At 47.9% G+C, this 22113-nt stretch overlaps 1 protein-coding gene, 6 non-coding genes and 2 pseudogenes across 7 annotated transcripts in view; 3 read left to right on the top strand and 6 right to left on the bottom strand.

Moving 5' to 3' along the window:
• The window catches only part of ZBTB45 (zinc finger and BTB domain containing 45), a 500250-nt gene that overhangs the window by 177015 nt on the left and 301122 nt on the right, over positions 1-22113 (bottom strand). The gene's annotated exons all lie outside the window — the stretch shown is intronic.
• Positions 2562-2707, bottom strand: LOC142211070 (small nucleolar RNA SNORA17; annotated as a pseudogene).
• TRNAR-CCU (transfer RNA arginine (anticodon CCU)) lies at positions 3639-3711 on the top strand. The gene has a single exon. It is a non-coding gene; the product is annotated as a tRNA-Arg (tRNA).
• On the bottom strand, positions 3920-3992 carry TRNAF-GAA (transfer RNA phenylalanine (anticodon GAA)). Its single transcript has one exon. It is a non-coding gene; the product is annotated as a tRNA-Phe (tRNA).
• On the top strand, positions 5458-5540 carry TRNAL-CAG (transfer RNA leucine (anticodon CAG)). The gene has a single exon. It is a non-coding gene; the product is annotated as a tRNA-Leu (tRNA).
• TRNAF-GAA (transfer RNA phenylalanine (anticodon GAA)) lies at positions 6464-6536 on the bottom strand. The gene has a single exon. It is a non-coding gene; the product is annotated as a tRNA-Phe (tRNA).
• On the top strand, positions 7160-7242 carry TRNAL-CAG (transfer RNA leucine (anticodon CAG)). The gene has a single exon. It is a non-coding gene; the product is annotated as a tRNA-Leu (tRNA).
• Positions 12012-12084, bottom strand: TRNAF-GAA (transfer RNA phenylalanine (anticodon GAA)). Its single transcript has one exon. It is a non-coding gene; the product is annotated as a tRNA-Phe (tRNA).
• Positions 21694-21832, bottom strand: LOC142211074 (small nucleolar RNA SNORA17; annotated as a pseudogene).

Genomic DNA, 22113 nt, shown 5'->3' with positions numbered 1-22113 from the left:
GTCATGTGTCTTGCACCTTTTTTTTTTTTTTTTTTAATGTAGGTGTTGGCAATGTGCCGAATTTGTCCAAAAGGCGCAACTACACAATAAATAAGGTGCAGACACAGAACACAATGGTATTTAAAGAAGCAGAAACAAGTGACTTCTCAGGGTCTGCAAAATGAAAGCGAAAAAACCGTGACCTTTTAAAGTCACAGCAAAATGGATGGGATTCTAATGAATCCCATCCCCACTTTGTGGTAAGATATGCGTAAACGCAGCGGTTTCCACAACCATCGTGGTTTTTTAAATCATAGCATGTCAATTATACCTACGGAAATGTCTGCGGTTTCCCTATAGGTATAATAGAAGCAGAGGAAGTCTCTTTGATTCTTCTGTCAAAAGCGCTGTGGGAAGACCTGCGATGCGTTTCCGCTACGGTTTTTCTCGGTTTTTCTTTTTTCCTGTGGGACGCCACATGTGGCCTAAGCCTAAAATACAGTAGTTGCATGAAAATGAGACATCACAATCATAGCAACATAAATATACACTAGACACCATGACCAAACATTACAGGTACAGAACATAAATCCTCAGCATATAAACAGCACGAGGTACGCCTGAGTAAGCGCCCAGTCTAAAGCTGGCCATACATGTTAGATTTTAGGCTGTCATCACTTGTCTCAAATGAACGGTAGTTGGTTGGTCGTACAACCAACTCTCCCAAACACATGAACAACCACAATGAGTCAGATTTTGGTTCTGACCAACGTTAATTGTTGGTTGACTGTATGTGACACGCTGTGGTGGGTTTATGCAGGAACAAAGAGCAGGCAGTCTAAAATCTGCCACTTGAGATAATCTAATGTGTATGGCCAGCTTAGGTCTTGCACCTTAAGCCATACATGTGGAAGGTGGCGACTATCTCTCTGCTGTCTCAAATATCATGTCCTCACTCTATCTGAAACTAAATCTCTCCAAGACTGAACTACCACTGTTTCCACCATCTAACAGATCTGTCCCTGATATATCCATTGTAGTCTGAGGCCTTACTATAACTCCTAAGCAGCAGGCCCGCTGCCTCAAGGTCATGTTTGACGCAGACCTTTCCTTCACCCCTCATATTGAATCACTCGCACGCAGGGCCGCCATCAAGAATTTTGGGGGCCCATACAGCCCCCCCCCCCCCGCCATTTTAAAACAACCTTATTTTGCGACACACCAATTCTGTATTACATTTCCTTTTATTTAGCAGCATTACAAGGCTTAATCAGATTCTATTTGCAGGTAAAATCTGCTCCGTGTGACAGCGCCTATAGAGAGCCAACACCATCTATAAGAGCCCTCCTAATAAATCCTCAGGGCTTATTCACATTGCGTTTTTGGCCTCCCTTGCCGGGATACGTTGGTAACCAGTCAAAATCAGCTGTCAACTTATCCCTGCACGAAGAACTGGCCATTAAAAAAAAGGGGGGGGGCTGCAGTTCTCCGTGCAGGGATAAGTGGGGAGCTGATTGTGACTGGTTACCAACGTATCCCGGCAAGGGAGGCCAAAAACGCAACGTGAATACTCCTTTACAGTGAAAGTCCCACCCCCAAACAGGCTGCTATGCTAGTAACATAGCCTACATCATTATTATTCTCCAGCTAAAAACTTATATATTATATATTATTGCCCCAGTTCCCTCTCCGCAGTGCCGCACACCCGATGTCCCAACAATTGCCCCCCCCCCCCCCGTCCACCCTCTAACATCTTTCCATTGCCCCTTGTACCCATACCTCCCAACTGTTGAAGAACCAAAAGAGGGATAAAATGTGCGGCGCGCTTTAGCCCCACCCACTGTTATGTTGACTCCGCCCACTCATTAAATTTTCATGTGCCCACACACTGTATAATCCTCCTACAGTCACCCGTAAATTATATGTCCCCCTTCCGTCTCTCCCCCAGCTTCATATACACCCTTCATCTGCCCCCAGATTCATGTCCCCTCCATCTCTGCCCCCAGATTCATGTCCCCTCCATCTCTGCCCCCAGATTCATGTCCCCTCCATCTCTGCCCCCAGATCCATGTCCCCTCCATTTCTGCCCACAGATTCATGTCCCCACATCTCTGCCCCCAGATTCATGTCCCCCCATCTCTGCCCCCAGATTCATGTCCCCTCCATCTCTGCCCCCAGATTCATGTCCCCTCCATCTCTGCCCCCAGATTCATGTCCCTCCATCTCTGCCCCCAGATTCATGTCTCCACATCTCTGCCCCCAGATTCATGCCCCCCATCTCTGCCCCCAGATTCATGTCCCCTCCATCTCTGCCCTCAGATTCATGTCCCTCCATCTCTGCCCCCAGTGTCATGCCGTCCTCTCCATCTCTGCCCCCAGATTCATGTCCCTCCATCTCTGCCCCCAGTGTCATGCCGTCCTCTCCTTCATCTGCCCCCAGTTTCACGTTCCACATAATCCACATTACACTTACCTTTTCCTCGTTCCCCCGCTGCTCTCTGCGCGCCTCTTTCTCTTACTGGCGCACAGTTCTAGACGCGATGTGACATCATCACATCGCGTCTACACTGCCGGGTAGCCGGCGGCAGCGGCGAAGTGAGGAGCTGACACAGGTCAGCACCTTGCTTCAGCGGCTGAAGCGAGCTGACCTGTGCCAGCTCCTCGCTTCGCCGCTGCCGCCTCTCTCGCTGACACATATGCGGCCAGCCGCATATGTGTCAGCGAGAGAGGCCGCAGCGCCGAAGCGAGGAGCTGACCTGTGCCAGCTCCTCGCTTCAGCCGCGTATGTGTTCAACTCAGATCTGCGTCCTCTGGACGCAGATTTGAGTTGAAACAAGCAGGACATACAATGACTTCTGCCGGCGCCAGGGGGCCCGGGCCCCCCCCCCATTTTTAAATTTGGCCGGGCCCCTGACGCCAGTAGCAGTAGTACTGGCCTATCGGCGGCCCTGCTCGCACGTTCATGTCACCTCCACCTCAAAAATATCTCCAGAATACGCCCTTTCCTTACCAGAGATACACTAAAGACACTTATTGTCTCTCTGATTCATTCTCGCCTTGACTACTGTAACTCCTTACTTATCGGTCTTCCCCTCACTAAACTCTCCCCTCTACAATCTATTCTGAATGCAGCGGCCAGGCTCATCTATCAGTCTAGACGCTACAGCGATGCCTCTGGTCTGTGCTAGTCACTACATTGGCTGCCCATTCAATATAGAATAAAATATAAAGTTATCCCCCTCATCCACAAGGCTCTCCATAATGTCGCACCTTCATACATTTCCTCCCTCATTATTATTATTTATTTATTTATATAGCACCATTAATTCCATGGTGCTTTACATTAGGGAGTTACATACAATACACAGAATATACAGGGAGATATAATGCTAATAATGACCGACTGGCACAGTGGGGTAGAGGGCCCTGCCCGTGAGGGCTTACAATCTATGAGGGAAGGGGGGTAGAGACAGAAGGAAAGGGGGAGACTGTACAGATGGTGGTGCGGTGATAGTGTTATTGGAGGTTGTAGGCCTTCCTGAATAGGTGAGTCTTCAGGGCCTTCTTGAAGCCTGTGATTGTGGGGGTCAGTCTTATGTGTCGTGGTAAGGAGTACTAGAGTGTGGGAGATTCTTTCTAGGGTACATTGAAGTATATGGGCCCCAGTGGCCTAATGGATAAGGCACTGGCCTCCTAAGCCAGGGATTGTGGGTTCGAGTCCCATCTGGGGTGGTTACTCTTTTTGTTGACTTTCTTGATAATGGCAATATTTATACTAACAAGTTACTTATATATTAACTACAAGTATCTCTGAGCTTACTCAGCTGCTAACTGGCCTGGAAGGTGTTAAGTGAACTGCAAGCGTTCCAGATAAGTTATTTAGGTTCATACACTTAAGTTGAAGCATTTTGCAATTTAAACAGTGAAGAAAACTTGAACCTGCCGAAACCCGGGATCGAACCAGGGACCTTTAGATCTTCAGTCTAACGCTCTCCCAACTGAGCTATTTCGGCTACTTTGGTGCTGGAGTGAAAGTGAATCTTGAACTCTCAAGATCGGCTCAACCCTAGTCTGGAGACACATAGTTTATCAGTGAAAAAACAGACTACACATATATAAAGGCCTAACACAACAGTATGTGGATGATCCCCTTTGTTGTTTACATTGCACCTCTTGTGTGTAGGACTCTGTATTACTAATGATGTTCCCCTCCCAAAACAGGTGTAAAAGGTCTTGGAAGATTAACATACCTTAGCAGTTGAGTAGGTACTGTATGGTTGATGGGTTGGTTGACCAAGTATCTATGGTAAGAGGTTGATCTTAGACATGTACTTAATGTTCTCTCACTCTTTAGCCTGCTACGTCTTTCTAAATGCAAACAAATAATGGGGTTTAATTATCAAATGCGCCTCTTTTTGTTGAAAGTTGCGCCCTTTTCATTTCTGGTGGGACTTACCAATTGGGCATAAGCTGTAGATAAAGTCCATGTGCATGTCGTTGTCATCATGTGTCTTGCACCTTTTTTTTTTTTTTTTTTTTTTTTTTATAAATATAGGTGTTGGCATGTGAATTTGTCCAAAAAGCTACACAATAAATAAGGTGCAGACACAGAACACAATGGTATTTAAAGAAGCAGAAACAAGTGACTTATCAGGGTCTGCAAAATGAAAGCGAAAAAACCGTGACCTTTTAAAGTCACAGCAAAATGGATGGGATTCTAATGATTCCCATCCCCACTTTGTGGTAAGATATGCGTAAACGCAGCGGTTTCCACAACCATCGTGGTTTTTTAAATCATAGCATGTCAATTATACCTATGGAAATGTCTGCGGTTTCCCTATAGGTATAATAGAAGCAGAGGAAGTCTCTTTGATTCTTCTGTCAAAAGAGCTGTGGGAAGACCTGCGAGTCGTTTCCGCTACGGTTTTTCTCGCAGCGCATTTTTGCTGTTGGACGCCACATGTGGCCTAAGCTTAAAATACAGTAGTTGCATGAAAATGAGACATCACAATCAAAGCAACATAAATATACAGTAGACACCGTGATGAAACATTACAGGTACAGAACATAAATCCTCAGCATATAAACAGCACGAGGTACGCCTGAGTAAGCGCCCAGTCTAAAGCTGGCCATACATGTTAGATTTAGGCTGTCATCGCTTGTCTCAAATGAATGGTAGTTGGTTGGTCGTAAAACCAACTCTCCCAAACACATGAACAACCACAATGAGTCAGATTTTGGTTCTGACCAACTTTAGTTGATGGTTGACTGTATGTGACACGCTGTCGTGGGTTTATGCAGGAACAAAGAGCAGGCAGTCTAAAATCTGCCACTTGAGATAATCTAATGTGTGTGGCCAGCTTAGGTCTTGCACCTTAAGCCATACATGTGGAAGGTGGTATACAACTGTATATGTTGCAGGTCTTACTGATATGAAAATTGGTCTGGAAGGATTTAATGGACTAAGCCCTGAAGGAAGTCAGGATGGCCGAGCGGTCTAAGGCGCTGCGTTCAGGTCGCAGTCTCCTCTGGAGGCGTGGGTTCGAATCCCACTTCTGACAGAATATTTTTTACTATATGCTATATCAAGGATCCTCAAACTTTTTAAAACAGAGAGCCAGTTCACTGTCCCTCAGACTATTGGAGGGCCGAAATATACTTTAAAAAAAAATGTATTGAGGTTAACCTTTTTTTTTTTTGTTTAAAATTTGTTGAGTTATTTTACATTGCTCATATGTCACTCAGTTGATGAGTTCGTAACAAAAATTTTAAATTTTTTTGCAGTTTAAATGGGTGAAAAGTAAAACTTCCCAAAACCCAGGATCAACCCAGTGACCTTCAGATCTTGTGTCTAACACACTCCTAACTGAGCTAATTTGTATATGTACTATAGTAGGTAAGTTGATTTGGGGGCTTTATAGTGACAGTGTACTAGCCCATAAATATGTCTCTTTTTGGCTTTAGAGGTTACATGTTTAGAGAACTGTTTGTGCTTCCAAAACATTTGTTCAGTGTACAAAAATTAAAAAAAAAAAAAAAAAAAAAAAAAAAAAGCAGCAACATGCAGTGAGTATATATTGGAGACTCTGCAGATAATTAGAAGGAATTGGAGCAAAATTTAGACTTTTTTTTTTTTTTTTAAAACCTCAGATGACATACAAATTATCAAATCTGATTCTTTCTAGGGTACATTGAAGTCTGTGGGCCCCAGTGGCCTAATGGATAAGGCACTGGCCTCCTAAACCAGGGATTGTGGCCTCGAGTCTCATCTGGGGTGGTTACTTTTTTGTTGACTTTCTTGATAATGGCAATATTTATACTAACAAGTTACTTATGTATTAACTACAAGTACCTCTGAGCTTACTCAGCTGCTAACTGGCCTGGAAGGTGTTAAGTGAACTGCAAGCATTCCAGATAAGTTATGTACGTTCATACTCTTTAGTTGAAGTAGTCTGCAATTGAAACAGTGCCGAAAAGTTGAACCTGCCGAAACCCGGGATCGAACCAGGGACCTTTAGATCTTCAGTCTAACACTCTCCCAACTGAGCTATTTCGGCTACTTGATGGGTGCTGGAGTGAAAGGGTATTGGTGCATAACTATATAGTGGCAAATTTATTAAGTAAAGTAAAAAAACGCTTTCAGGCGGTTTTCCCATCCTTTAAGAGAACGGGCCGCAAAAAACGCGTTGCATTTTTTACCACACTTTTTTTTGTAAAAAAAAAAAAAGATCGAGAACAGAATTCAGATCTGATTGATCAACCGTAGTTACCTGCACAGAACAGCTGCCACATTCTGGAGCTCCGAGCCGTCGTTCTCTGTCCTCTCCTCTCTCATTGACACGCCGGCAGAGCGCCGTGTGCACTCCCGCCTCCCTAGGCTAGAGTCCTGGCCTCTAGGGGCTAAATGCAACTATTATGCCCGTGTTCGGCCTCCTGCTCATTATCTGAAGGGGGGGCATCAGAAACTGGAGCTTGGTTTTTTCTTTTTTTTTGTTTTTTTTTTATATTTATTTATTTTTAAGGTTTTACTGTCTCCTGTTATATTGGTCTGTATATGTTGCTAATTGCAATGTTTAATGTTTTGTATATAAATCTGTGTAATCTATTTCAATCAATTACAAGTAGGTCTGATTTTACTACTGTCCAGTCTGGAAAGAGTTAATTTTAAAGCTCAAGAGAAGTCAGGATGGCCGAGTGGTCTAAGGCGCTGCGTTCAGGTCGCAGTCTCCTCTGGAGGAGTGGGTTCAAATCCCACTTCTGACATAATTGTTTTTTTATAATTACAGTCTATTGTGGTTACATATATGTTGCTGTTACTTTGATAAATGTTTTAGTATGCATAATAACCTTGTATTATACATAATAACCAATAAAGGTTATTATGGTATGTAAGTTATTTTACGTACCTCTTGGCTGAAGTGGTAAATTACAAAATTTAGGAAGTACAGGATTTTCATTAGTGCTTGTAAAATAAAAAGACAATGTTCCTCAGGTGTTTTTCCCACTGATTTTAGAATTTGACACTCTCACTTAATTAAGTTCTGGCAGCCTTCTTTACTCATCATCCCACTAATTTCCTTCTTATTCTTAAAAGAATTCAATAAACTTTCATTAAAACGAGCCTCCATTAAAACTACTGGTATCCATATCTAGATTACACAAGGCATCTGCATTCAATCTCAACTGACATGAACGCAATCAGATGCCATGTGCAACTAAGACAGGTTGAAACTCGCACACAGACAGGTTCAGGCTAAAGCCCCACGTTGCGGAAACAGCTTCTTTGGTTGCAGATTTTGCTGTGGTTTTTCAGAGCCAAAGCCAGGAGTAGATTGAGAAGAAGGTAGAAGTATAAGAACTTCCTATATATTTTCCATTCCTTTTCTAGCCATTCTTGGCTTTGGCTCAAAAAAACACAACAAAATGTGCAACAAAAAAAAAAAAAGCTGTGTCTCCTCAGCCTAAAAACTGCATAGGGCCAGGGCCCCACGGGCCGGAAACGCCATGCGGGAACAACCGCGGCGTGAACGCATTTCTGGTGGGACTTACTAATCGGGCATAAGCTGTAGATAAAGTCCATGCGCATGTCGTCGTCATGTGTCTTGCACCTTTTTTTTTTTAATGTAGGTGTTGGCAATGTGCCGAATTTGTCCAAAAGGCACAACTACACAATAAATAAGGTGCAGACACAGAACACAATGGTATTTAAAGAAGCAGAAACAAGTGACTTCTCAGGGTCTGCAAAATGAAAGCGAAAAAAACGTGACCTTTTACAGTCGCAGCAAAATGGATGGGATTCTAATGAATCCCATCCCCACTTTGTGGTAAAATATGCGTAAACGCAGCGGTTTCCACAACCATCGTGGTTTTTTTAAATCATAGTATGTCAATTATACCTACGGAAATGTCTGCGGTTTCCCTATAGGTATAATAGAAGCAGAGGAAGTCTCTTTGATTCTTCTGTCAAAAGAGCTGTGGGAAGACCTGCGATGCGTTTCCGCTACGGTTTTTCTCGGTTTTTCTTTTTTGCTGTGGGACGCCTCATGTGGCCTAAGCCTAAAATACAGTAGCATGAAAATGAGACATCACAATCAAAGCAACATAAATATACACTAGACACCATGACCAAACATTACAGGTACAGAACATAAATCCTCAGCATATAAACAGCACGAGGTACGCCTGAGTAAGCGCCCAGTCTAAAGCTGGCCATACATGTTAGATTTTAGGCTGTCATCGCTTGTCTCAAATGAACGGTAGTTGGTTGGTCGTACAACCAACTCTCCCAAACACATGAACAACCACAATGAGTCAGATTTTGGTTCTGACCAACGTTAATTGATGGTTGACTGTATGTGACACGCTGTCGTGGGTTTATGCAGGAACAAAGAGCAGGCAGTCTAAAATCTGCCACTTGAGATAATCTAATGTGTATGGCCAGCTTAGGTCTTGCACCTTAAGCCATACATGTGGAAGGTGGCGACTATCTCTCTGCTGTCTCAAATATCATGTCCTCACTCTATCTGAAACTAAATCTCTCCAAGACTGAACTACTACTGTTTCCACCATCTAACAGATCTGTCCCTGATATATCCATTGTAGTCTCAGGCCTTACTATGACTCCTAAGCAGCAGGCCCGCTGCCTCAAGGGCATGTTTGACGCAGACCTTTCCTTCACCCCTCATATTGAATCACTCACATGCAGGGCCGCCATCAGGAATTTTGGGGCCCCATACAGCCTAAGTGTCTGCCCCCCCCCCCGCCATTTTAAAACTACCTTATTTTGCGACACACCAATTCTGTATTACATTTCCTTTTATTTAGCAGCATTACAAGGCTTAATCAGATTCTATTTGCAGGTATAATCTGCTCCGTGTGACAGCGCCTATAGAGAGCCAACACCATCTATAAGAGCCCTCCTAATAAATCCTCAGGGCTTATTCATATTGTGTTTTTGGCCTTCCTTGCCGGGATACGTTGGTAACCAGTCAAAATCAGCTGTCAACTTATCCCTGCAAGAAGAACTGGCCATTAAAAAAAAAGGGGGGGCCTGCAGTTCTCCGTGCAGGGATAAGTGGGGAGCTGATTGTGACTGGTTACCAACGTATCCCGGCAAGGGAGGCCAAAAACGCAACGTGAATACTCCTTTACAGTGAAAGTCCCACCCCCAAACAGGCTGCTATGCTAGTAACATAGCCTACATCATTATTATTCTCCAGCTAAAAACTTATATATTATATATTATTGCCCCAGTTCCCTCTCCGCAGTGCCGCACACCCGATGTCCCAACAATCCCCCCCCCCCGTCCACCCTCTAACATCTTTCCATTGCCCCCTGTACCCATACCTCCCAACTGTTGAAGAACCAAAAGAGGGATAAAATGTGCGGCGCGCTTTAGCTCCACCCACTGTTATGTTGACTCCGCCCACTCATTAATTTTTCATGTGCCCGCACACTGTATAATCCTCCTACAGTCACCCGTAAATTATATGTCCCCCTTCCGTCTCTCCCCCAGCTTCATATACACCCTTCATCTGCCCCCAGATTCATGTCCCCTCCATCTCTGCCCCCAGATTCATGTCCCCTCCATCTCTGCCCCCAGATTCATGTCCCCTCCATCTCTGCCCCCAGATTCATGTCCCCTCCATCTCTGCCCCCAGATCCATGTCCCCTCCATTTCTGCCCACAGATTCATGTCCCCACATCTCTGCCCCCAGATTCATGTCCCCCCATCTCTGCCCCCAGATTCATGTCCCCTCCATCTCTGCCCCCAGATTCATGTCCCCTCCATCTCTGCCCCCAGATTCATGTCTCCACATCTCTGCCCCCAGATTCATGTCTCCACATCTCTGCCCCCAGATTCATGCCCCCCATCTCTGCCCCCAGATTCATGTCCCCTCCATCTCTGCCCTCAGATTCATGTCCCTCCATCTCTGCCCCCAGTGTCATGCCGTCCTCTCCATCTCTGCCCCCAGATTCATGTCCCTCCATCTCTGCCCCCAGTGTCATGCCGTCCTCTCCTTCATCTGCCCCCAGTTTCACATTCCACATAATCCACATTACACTTACCTTTTCCTCGTTCCCCCGCTGCTCTCTGCGCGCCTCTTTCTCTTACTGGCGCACAGTTCTAGACGCGATGTGACGTCATCACATCGCGTCTACACTGCCGGGTAGCCGGCGGCAGCGGCGAAGTGAGGAGCCGACACAGGTCAGCTCCTCGCTTCAGCGGCTGAAGCGAGCTGACCTGTGCCAGCTCCTCGCTTCGCCGCTGCCGCCTCTCTCGCTGACACATATGCGGCCAGTCGCATATGTGTCAGCGAGAGAGGCCGCAGCGCCGAAGCGAGGAGCTGACGTGTGCCAGCTCCTCGCTTCAGCCGCGTATGTGTTCAACTCAGATCTGCGTCCTCTGGACGCAGATTTGAGTTGAAACAAGCAGGACATACAATGACTGCTGCCGGCGCCAGGGGGCCCGGGCCCCCCCCCCATTTTTAAATTTGGCCGGGCCCCTGACGCCAGTAGCAGTAGTACTGGCCTATCGGCGGCCCTGCTCGCACGTTCATGTCACCTCCACCTCAAAAATATCTCCAGAATACGCCCTTTCCTTACCAGAGATACACTAAAGACACTTATTGTCTCTCTGATTCATTCTCGCCTTGACTACTGTAACTCCTTACTTATCGGTCTTCCCATCACTAAACTCTCCCCTCTACAATCTATTCTGAATGCAGCGGCCAGGCTCATCTATCAGGCTAGACGCTACAGCGATGACTCGGGTCTGTGCCAGTCGCTACATTGGTTGCCCATTCAATATAGAATAAAATATAAAGTTATCCCCCTCATCCACAAGGCTCTCCATAATGTCGCACCTTCATACATTTCCTCCCTCATTATTATTATTTATTTATATAGCACGATTAATTCCATGGTGCTTTACATTAGGGAGTTACATACAATACACAGAATATACAGGGAGATATAATGCTAATAATGACCGACTGGCACAGTGGGGTAGAGGGCCCTGCCCGTGAGGGCTTACAATCTATGAGGGAAGGGGGGTAGAGACAGAAGGAGAGGGGGAGACTGTATAGATGGTGGTGCGGTGATAGTGTTATTGGAGGTTGTAGGCCTTCCTGAATAGGTGAGTCTTCAGGGCCTTCTTGAAGCCTGTGATTGTGGGGGTCAGTCTTATGTGTCGTGGTAAGGAGTACTAGAGTGTGGGGGATTCTTTCTAGGGCACATTGCAGTCCATGGGCCCCAGTGGCCTAATGGATAAGGCACTGGCCTCCTAAGCCAGGGATTGTGGGTTTCAGTCCCATCTGGGGTGGTTCCATTTTTTGTTGATTTTCTTGATAATGGCAATATTTATACTAACAAGTTACTTATGCATTAACTACAAGTATCTCTGAGCTTACTCAGCTGCTAACTGGCCTGGAAGGTGTTAAGTGAACTGCAAGCGTTCCAGATAAGTTATGTACGTTCATACTCTTTAGTTGAAGCATTCTGCAATTGAAACAGTGAAGAAAATTTGAACCTGCCGAAACCCGGGATCGAACCAGGGACCTTTAGATCTTCAGTCTAACGCTCTCCCAACTGAGCTATTTCAGCTTCTTGAGCAAGACTGGAGTGAAAGGGTATTGGTGCATAAGTATATTGGGGCAAAGACTATGTTATTACACACCTTCCATGGCCCCTGGTTATTATTCTCTGGGGACTTGAGTCTTAATTCTGCATCATCTTTAGGCTTAGTTCACACGTAAATAACGTGTGGCTTATTTTGGCACCAGAAAAAAACGCTTCCTAATTAGGAAATGGTTTTTTGACCTTGGCACGCTTTTTGTGGAGCTTTTTTTGTTGTTGTAAAAACCGCTTTCAGGCGGTTTTCCCATCCTTTAAGAGAACGGGCTGCAAAAAACGTGTTGCGTTTTTTACCACACTTTTTTTGTAAAAAAAAATGATCGAGAACGGAATTCAGATCTGATTGATCAACCCTAGTTACCTGCACAGAACCGCTGCCACATTCTGGAGCTCCGAGCCGTCGTTCTCTGTCCTCTCCCCTCTCATTGACACGCCGGCAGAGCGCCGTGTGCACTCCCGCCTCCCTAGGCTAGAGTCCTGGCCTCTAGGGGCTTAATGCAACTATTATGCCCGTGTCCGGCCTCCTGCTCATTATCTGAAGGGGGGGCATCAGAAACTGGTGCTTGTTTTTTTTCTTTTTTTTTTTTCTTTTTTTTATATTTATTTATTTTTAAGGTTTTACTGTCTCCTGTTATATAGGTCTGTATATGTTGCTAATTGCAATGTTTAATGTTTTGTATATAAATTTGTGTAATCTATTTCAATCAATTACAAGTAGGTCTGATTTTACTACTGCCCAGTCTGGAAAGAGTTAATTTTGAAGCTCAAGAGAAGCAGGATGGCCGAGCGGTCTAAGGCGCTGCGTTCAGGTCACAGTCTCCTCTGGAGGCGTAGGTTCGAATCCCACTTCTGACATGATAAGTTTTTTTATAATTACAGTCTATTGTGGTTACATATATGTTACTGTTACTTTGATAAATGTTTTAGTATGCATAATAACCTTGTATTATACATAATAACCAATAAAGGTTATTATGGTATGTAAGTTATTTTACGTACCTCTTGGCTGAAGTGGTAAATTACAAAATTTAGGAAGCACAGGATTTTCATTAGTGCTTGTGAAATAAAAAGACAATGTTCCTCAGGTGTTTTTCCCACTGATTTTAGAATTTGACACTCTCACTTAATTAAGTTCTGGCAGCCTTCTTTACTCATCATCCCACTAATTTCCTTCTTATTCTTAAAAGAATTCAATAAACTTTCATTAAAACGAGCCTCCATTAAAACTACTGGTATCCATATCTAGATTACACAAGGCATCTGCATTCAATCTCAACTGACATGAACGCAATCAGATGCCATGTGCAACTAAGACAGGTTGAAACTCGCACACAGACAGGTTCAGGCTAAAGAAAGATTATGAATGATAATCTGTTTTCCCTTAGCCCAAACAGCAGCACAACTGGGGTATTCCTGCCCCTATGAGCTGTTAGGACAGGTGGAATTTTTAATTACCTAACAGCTTTTGACCTCTATAAGAGGCCGGAAGACCTGCTCCTCCCTTGTGTTAGTAACAAGTATGATATACAGAGCAATCTATGCCAAGAGCTACACACATACACAAAATCTTTACAATAGCACCTCTTAGGGAGGGAGCCTTGTGCTGCTGTTTGGGCTAAGGGAAAACAGATTATCATTCATAATCTTTCTTTCCCCCTACGCCCAACAGCAGCACAACTGGGGATTTAGCAAGTATTATCTCCCCTAGGGCGGGACCTCCTGGCAGGCTGATGCCAAGACAGAGTTCCCAAATGCTGTAGCATCGGCCGTACGCCAGTCCAATCTGTAGTGTTTGGCAAAAGTCAGCTGTGAGCTCCAAGAGGCTGCAGCACATATCTGCTCTAGAGAGAGGAACCGTGTCTCTGCCCATGATGTCGCCACTGCTCGTGTGGCATGGGCTCGTAGGAAATCTGGAACAGGAAGATTCTGAGCCCGTAGGGAACAGCTGATAGCTTCTCTGATCCATCTAGACAGGGTTACCTTTGATACTTTAGCGCCTCTATTGTGGCCAAACACATTAACCAGAAGATTCTCTGATCTTCGGAACGGTGCTGTACGATCCAGGTAGATACGTAGTGCTCTTACCAGATCCAGTGTGTGTAGCTTCTCCTCCTGCTCAGTGGCAGGGAAGGGAAAGAACCCCGGTAGGGTGATCACTTGATTGGTGTTCTGAAGTGTGGGTACCTTCGGCAAGAATCCTGGGACGAACCTTAGCTGTACTCTGTCAGGAAAGAAAGTTATGAAAGGTTCGGAGGCTGCTAGAGCCTGCAATTCGCCAACCCTCTTGGCGGAGGTTATTGCCAACAGAAAGGTCACTTTAAATGACAGGTACTTCCAGTCCACTTCAGATAATGGTTCGAAGGGGGGCGCACATAGCCCTTGTAGAACCGCGGCCAGGTCCCACCTGGGGACAGGGGGCCGTACCTGGGGGCGGAGCCTGGCAGCCCCCCTAAGGAACTGTTTGACAAGAGGATCTTGTGATAACCGTGTCTCTAGGAGAGCAGATAGAGCTGACACTTGAACCTTGAGGGTGGCAGGTGCTAGTCCTCTCTCCAAGCCGTTCTGTAAGAACTCTAGGACTGCATCTCTGTCTGGATCGCGTTGGCTGCCTGTACACCAATCTCGGAATATCCGGGCGATCCTTTGGTAGCTCTGATTGGTTGCCTCTGCTCTTGAATGGGCTAAGGTACTTAGCACTCCCTGGGACAATCCTCTGTCTGCGCGTATGGCGCGGTTAGCCTCCAGGTAGTGAGGTTGAATTTGTCTAGGCCCAGGCACGGCCGACTGTTCAGTGACACCAGGTTCCTGACTGGTGGAAGCCTCCAGTAGTTCCCCCGACTCATAAGGATAAGGTCGGTGAACCATGCCCTTTTTGGCCAGAACGGCATGATCACTATTGCCGAAGTCTGGTCCTGCCTGAGTTTCGCCAATACCTTTGGTATCATCGGGATGGGAGGGAACACGTATGCCAGTTCGAACCTCCATGGTATTGACAGGGCATCCACAGCCAAAGGGTTGTCTTCCCGGTACAGGGAGCAAAACCTTTCTACTTTGGCATTGTGTTGGGTGGCCATCAGATCCACCTCGGGGAGACCCCACCTCCTGGTCAGGTAGTGGAAGATGTCCTGGTTCAGGGACCATTCGCCTGCGGTCGGCCGGCCTCTGCTGAGTTGATCCGCTAGGATGTTCAGGCGGCCCTGGATATGTACCGCGGCCAGCTGGGAGAGGTTTCGTTCTGCCCAGGAGAAGATCAGGTTGATGACTTGCATGAGCGAGGGGGACCTGGTTCCTCCCTGCTTGTTGATATAGTGGACTGTCGTCAGATTGTCTGATCTTACTTTGACCGCTTTCCCTCGTAGAAGTGGTGCAAATGACAGAAGGGCTCGATGAACTGCGGTAAGCTCGCGCCAGTTGGATGAGTGCGTCCTCTCCCGCTGATTCCATGTACCTTGAACCGGGGTCTCCCCCAGATGAGCTCCCCAGCCTGTGAGGGAGGCATCTGTAGTCAACAGGGTCCAGGCGGGCTGGACCGAGGACTTCCCATCTCGCAGATGGGTCCACCAGGGCAAGGTTTGCCGGGTGCTGATGGTTAACTGGATTGGCTTCTGTAAACCTGAAGGACTGTGATTCCAGACTCTCAAGATCTCGTTCTGTAGAGGGCGCATATGCCATAGGGCCCAAGGAACTGCATCTAGGGCAGCGGACATCAATCCGAGGACCTTCATCGCCGTCCTGATGGTGACCTTCCGTGTGGAAGACAAATGATGTGCCGCCCGAGCAATTTTCCTTTTGCGAGGAGAGGGTAGAGAGACCGTCATGTTGAGAGAGTCTAGAATAAGTCCCAGGAACTGAACTCGTGTTGATGGCACCATCACTGACTTCTGCCAGTTTACCAGCCACCCCAGCTTGTCTAGTAGAGCTACGACGGTCTGCACCTGCGTGGTAAGAACCTCCTTTGAATGAGCCTTCAGAAGCCAGTCGTCCAGGTACGGGACTATGAATATGCCTTGAAGGCGCAGGGCGGCAGCGACCGGAGCTATGACCTTTGTGAAGGTGTGGGGGGCGGAGGATATGCCGAACGGGAGGGCTGCGAACTGGAAGTGCGCCTCTTTCCCCTGTATGTCTACGGCAATCCTTAGGAACTTTCGGTGTGCCAGAAAGATGGGTACGTGGAGGTAGGCGTCCTTCAGGTCCAGAGTGACGAAGTGATCTCCAGGGTGCATGAAAGGTAGTACTGACCTTATGGTTTCCATGCGAAACCGCAGCCTGCGGATGAAGTGATTCAGATACCTGAGATCGATGATCATACGCCACTCGCCTGATGGCTTGGGGACCAAGAAGACTGGAGAGTAGACGCCTGTGCCTTGTTCTGCGCGAGGAACCATTTCTAGCGCGGCCTTGTCCACGTACTCCTGAATCAATCTCTCCAGATGAAGTTGTTTGGGGCCCTGAAGAGGGCGGGTTCTTACCATCTTCTCTGGCGGCTGGGAAACAAAATTAATTTTATAACCTTCCTGGATCATCTGGATGACCCAGGGGTCCCGAATATTCTGCCGCCAGGCCTCCACATAGTGGGAAAGACGACCGCCCACCCCAGGGGAGGGGGGGGGAGTAGGAAGGGGGGGGTGTACTGAGAGGGAATTAGAAGGGGGCATTCTTACGGCCACGAGATGAGCCCCGACCTCTTTCTTTCCCGGATCGCCGCTGGCCTCTGGTGCCTCTTCGAGTGCCTCTTCCTCGAAAGGAGGTACTCCGACCTTCAAGGGGCTGTGGCAGGTTCTTGCTCTTAGAGTCGGCCCAGCCTTCCATGATGTGGTCGAGCTCCCTTCCGAACAGCCGTCCGGGCTCAAAGGGGAGACCACAGAGGCTATTTTTGGAAGTAAGGTCAGCCTTCCAGGGCTTCAGCCATAGGGGTCGGCGAGCCACAGTAGCCAGTGCCATGGATCTAGCCGCCAGACGGGTCTGAAAATGGGTAGCTTCTGTCAGGTGATCCACCAACAGCGTGATGTCGGACACTGCCGCAAGGAGATCATCACGATCCAAGCCGGAATCTATGTCCTTGGCCAGGGATGACAGTTCTGCGCGTAAGCCAGTTGCTACCTCATTCGCGACCATGCCCAAAGAGGCCTGGGCAGAGGCGGACGAATATACACGCCTCAAAGATCCTTCGACTCGGCGATCCATGGGGTCCCTGAGGCCCGAGCCGTCCTCTGATGGAAGGATGGAGCGCCTTGATAACTTGGCCACGGCGACGTCCACCTTTGGCGGGGGACCCCACGCCTTTAGTTGACTCTCAGAGACGGGAAAAAGTGCCTTGAAGCGTGTGGATGGCGCAAAGGATCTCTCCGGGTGCCTCCATTCGCCCTCCATCAGGCGGAGCATCTCCGAAGAGGGCCTGGAGGTACGAGACCTACCGCTAGAGCCTTCCCCGCCTTCCCGGTCTCTGATTCTTAGGGTCTTGAATACTCTGGACATTTTGTCCAGGGGAAAAATCTCCTTCTCCTCCTCCGTACTAGAAGACGACTCCACATCCCTGAGGCGCAGCTTTTCCAGAGGCGGCAGGGACAATTCGCAATCCAGCCATGGCCTCTTGGCCAGGGAGACGGCTTCCATTCTTTTCATGGAGTCCTGGACGTACCCCTTCACCCAGGACACCATCTCTCGCATGGGAGTTGTTTCAACAGAGGGGGCCCTGCACCCCTGACAGAAGCGATATTGGGAGTCATCAGGCAGCGGCACTCTACAAGAAGCGCACACCAGATGCTTCCTTTTGGAAGTAGCCTTCCTTCTAGGCGGAACAGTGGAGGAAGAAGAAGACATTCTGAAGAGGAAGAAAAAGGATACACTAACTACTTATTGCACTCAGAGATGCAACTCTCCAACCTCCCTCCCCCCCCCAGGCCATGTCCACCAAACCTTAGTCAATGAAGACAGTTCTCCAGCACAGAAATTGACCAGGGAGCTTCACCAACTGATGTGCTTGCAACCGGAGCGACAAGCACTAACTGAAGCTCTAAGGGGACTTAAATAGGCCAGGGGGCGGGGTTTTGCCCGGAGCCCCGCCCAAGGGGTAGGGGCTACAACGGAGCCAGAATCACATGAAAAAAAGGGGAGGGGAGAAGACAGGGGGAGGGGGGATCTGACCCAGGTATGGTCCCCAGGACCGGGGGACCCCCCTCCCGAACTACCGTGCAATGCTCGTGTCTAGGGGTTGTTCTCTTCCCGTCCGCCGCGAGACCCGCGCACTGCACATGTGCGGCGGACCCTGTTAGACGGCGGACCGGAGGAACCTGAGAAAGGTTCCTAGGTCTAGCGTTCCTAGGGGAAAGCCCCGACCCGGCGCCCCAGACGGACAGGAGCGTGCACGAGCCGGCAGGGTCCCCGCCGGGAGAAGGGGACCTCTGCTGAAAAAAGAGGATGTCCAGAAAAAGATCTTCTGCTGTCAGGTACCGGTGGGGGAGAGTAGTGGACCCCTATAGGAGGTCAGAACATCTGCTCCCCCCCTGACCACCTGTCCTGTCCCACAGGACAGAAAAAAACACAAGGGAGGAGCAGGTCTTCCGGCCTCTTATAGAGGTCAAAAGCTGTTAGGTAATTAAAAATTCCACCTGTCCTAACAGCTCATAGGGGCAGGAATACCCCAGTTGTGCTGCTGTTGGGCGTAGGGGGAAAGCCCCACGTTGCGGAAACACAGCTTCTTTGGTTGCAGATTTTGCTGCGGTTTTTTGAGCCAAAGCCAGGAGTGGATTGAGAAGAAGGTAGAAGTATAAGAACTTCCTATATATTTTCCATTCCTTTCCTAGCCATTCTTGGCTTTGGCTCAAAAAAAAACGCAACAAAATGTGCAACAAAAAAAAAAAGGCTGCATTTCCTCAGCCTAAAAACTGCATAGGGCCAGGGCCCCACACACCATGCGGGAACAACCGCGGCGTAAACGCATTTCTGGTGGGACTTACTAATCGGGCATAAGCTGTAGATAAAGTCCATGCGCAAGTCGTTGTCATGTGTCTTGCACCTTTTTTTTTTTTTTAATGTAGGTGTTGGCAATGTGCCAAAAGGCGCAACTACACAATAAATAAGGTGCAGACACAGAACACAATGGTATTTAAAGAAGCAGAAACAAGTGACTTCTCAGGGTCTGCAAAATGAAAGCGAAAAAACCGTGACCTTTTAAAGTCACAGCAAAATGGATGGGATTCTAATGAATCCCATCCCCACTTTGTGGTAAGATATGCGTAAACGCAGCGGTTTCCACAACCATCGTGGTTTTTTAAATCATAGCATGTCAATTATACCTACGGAAATGTCTGCGGTTTCCCTATAGGTATAATAGAAGCAGAGGAAGTCTCTTTGATTCTTCTGTCAAAAGCGCTGTGGGAAGACCTGCGATGCGTTTCCGCTACGGTTTTTCTCGGTTTTTCTTTTTTGCTGTGGGACGCCACATGTGGCCTAAGCCTAAAATACAGTAGTTGCATGAAAATGAGACATCACAATCATAGCAACATAAATATACACTAGACACCATGACCAAACATTACAGGTACAGAACATAAATCCTCAGCATATAAACAGCACGAGGTACGCCTGAGTAAGCGCCCAGTCTAAAGCTGGCCATACATGTTAGATTTTAGGCTGTCATCACTTGTCTCAAATGAACGGTAGTTGGTTGGTCGTACAACCAACTCTCCCAAACACATGAACAACCACAATGAGTCAGATTTTGGTTCTGACCAACGTTAATTGTTGGTTGACTGTATGTGACACGCTGTCGTGGGTTTATGCAGGAACAAAGAGCAGGCAGTCTAAAATCTGCCACTTGAGATAATCTAATGTGTATGGCCAGCTTAGGTCTTGCACCTTAAGCCATACATGTGGAAGGTGGCGACTATCACTCGGCTGTCTCAAATATCATGTCCTCACTCTATCTGAAACTAAATCTCTCCAAACTGAACTACTACTGTTTCCACCATCTAACAGATCTGTCCCTGATATATCCATTGTAGTCTGAGGCCTTACTATAACTCCTAAGCAGCAGGCCCGCTGCCTCAAGGTCATGTTTGATGCAGACCTTTCCTTCACCCCTCATATTGAATCACTCGCACGCAGGGCCGCCATCAAGAATTTTGGGGGCCCATACAGCCCCCCCCCCCCCGCCATTTTAAAACGACCTTATTTTGCGACACACCAATTCTGTATTACATTTCCTTTTATTTAGCAGCATTACAAGGCTTAATCAGATTCTATTTGCAGGTAAAATCTGCTCCGTGTGACAGCGCCTATAGAGAGCCAACACCATCTATAAGAGCCCTCCTAATAAATCCTCAGGGCTTATTCACATTGCGTTTTTGGCCTCCCTTGCCGGGATACGTTGGTAACCAGTCAAAATCAGCTGTCAACTTATCCCTGCACGAAGAACTGGCCATTAAAAAAAAGGGGGGGGGCTGCAGTTCTCCGTGCAGGGATAAGTGGGGAGCTGATTGTGACTGGTTACCAACGTATCCCGGCAAGGGAGGCCAAAAACGCAACGTGAATACTCCTTTACAGTGAAAGTCCCACCCCCAAACAGGCTGCTATGCTAGTAACATAGCCTACATCATTATTATTCTCCAGCTAAAAACTTATATATTATATATTATTGCCCCAGTTCCCTCTCCGCAGTGCTGCACACCCGATGTCCCAACAATTACCCCCCCCCGTCCACCCTCTAACATCTTTCCATTGCCCCCTGTACCCATACCTCCCAACTGTTGAAGAACTAAAAGAGGGATAAAATGTGCGACGCGCTTTAGCCCCACCCACTGTTATGTTGACTCCGCCCACTCATTAAATTTTCATGTGCCCACACACTGTATAATCCTCCTACAGTCACCCGTAAATTATATGTCCCCCTTCCGTCTCTCCCCCAGCTTCATATACACCCTTCATCTGCCCCCAGATTCATGTCCCCTCCATCTCTGCCCCCAGATTCATGTCCCCTCCATTTCTGCCCCCAGATTCATGTCCCCTCCATCTCTGCCCCCAGATTCATGTCCCCTCCATCTCTGCCCCCAGATCCATGTCCCCTCCATTTCTGCCCACAGATTCATGTCCCCACATCTCTGCCCCCAGATTCATGTCCCCCCATCTCTGCCCCCAGATTCATGTCCCCTCCATCTCTGCCCCCAGATTCATGTCCCCTCCATCTCTGCCCCCAGATTCATGTCCCTCCATCTCTGCCCCCAGATTCATGTCTCCACATCTCTGCCCCCAGATTCATGCCCCCCATCTCTGCCCCCAGATTCATGTCCCCTCCATCTCTGCCCTCAGATTCATGTCCCTCCATCTCTGCCCCCAGTGTCATGCCGTCCTCTCCATCTCTGCCCCCAGATTCATGTCCCTCCATCTCTGCCCCCAGTGTCATGCCGTCCTCTCCTTCATCTGCCCCCAGTTTCACGTTCCACATAATCCACATTACACTTACCTTTTCCTCGTTCCCCCGCTGCTCTCTGCGCGCCTCTTTCTCTTACTGGCGCACAGTTCTAGACGCGATGTGACATCATCACATCGCGTCTACACTGCCGGGTAGCCGGCGGCAGCGGCGAAGTGAGGAGCTGACACAGATCAGCACCTTGCTTCAGCGGCTGAAGCGAGCTGACCTGTGCCAGCTCCTCGCTTCGCCGCTGCCGCCTCTCTCGCTGACACATATGCGGCCAGCCGCATATGTGTCAGCGAGAGAGGCCGCAGCGCCGAAGCGAGGAGCTGACCTGTGCCAGCTCCTCGCTTCAGCCGCGTATGTGTTCAACTCAGATCTGCGTCCTCTGGACGCAGATTTGAGTTGAAACAAGCAGGACATACAATGACTTCTGCCGGCGCCAGGGGGCCCGGGCCCCCCCCCATTTTTAAATTTGGCCGGGCCCCTGACGCCAGTAGCAGTAGTACTGGCCTATCGGCGGCCCTGCTCGCACGTTCATGTCACCTCCACCTCAAAAATATCTCCAGAATACGCCCTTTCCTTACCAG

Source organism: Leptodactylus fuscus, chromosome 6, assembly GCF_031893055.1.
Source record: "Leptodactylus fuscus isolate aLepFus1 chromosome 6, aLepFus1.hap2, whole genome shotgun sequence".
NCBI lineage: Eukaryota > Metazoa > Chordata > Amphibia > Anura > Leptodactylidae > Leptodactylus > Leptodactylus fuscus.
The sequence above is the reverse complement of the archived record's forward strand: the minus strand, read 5'-3'. Positions and strand labels throughout refer to the sequence as shown.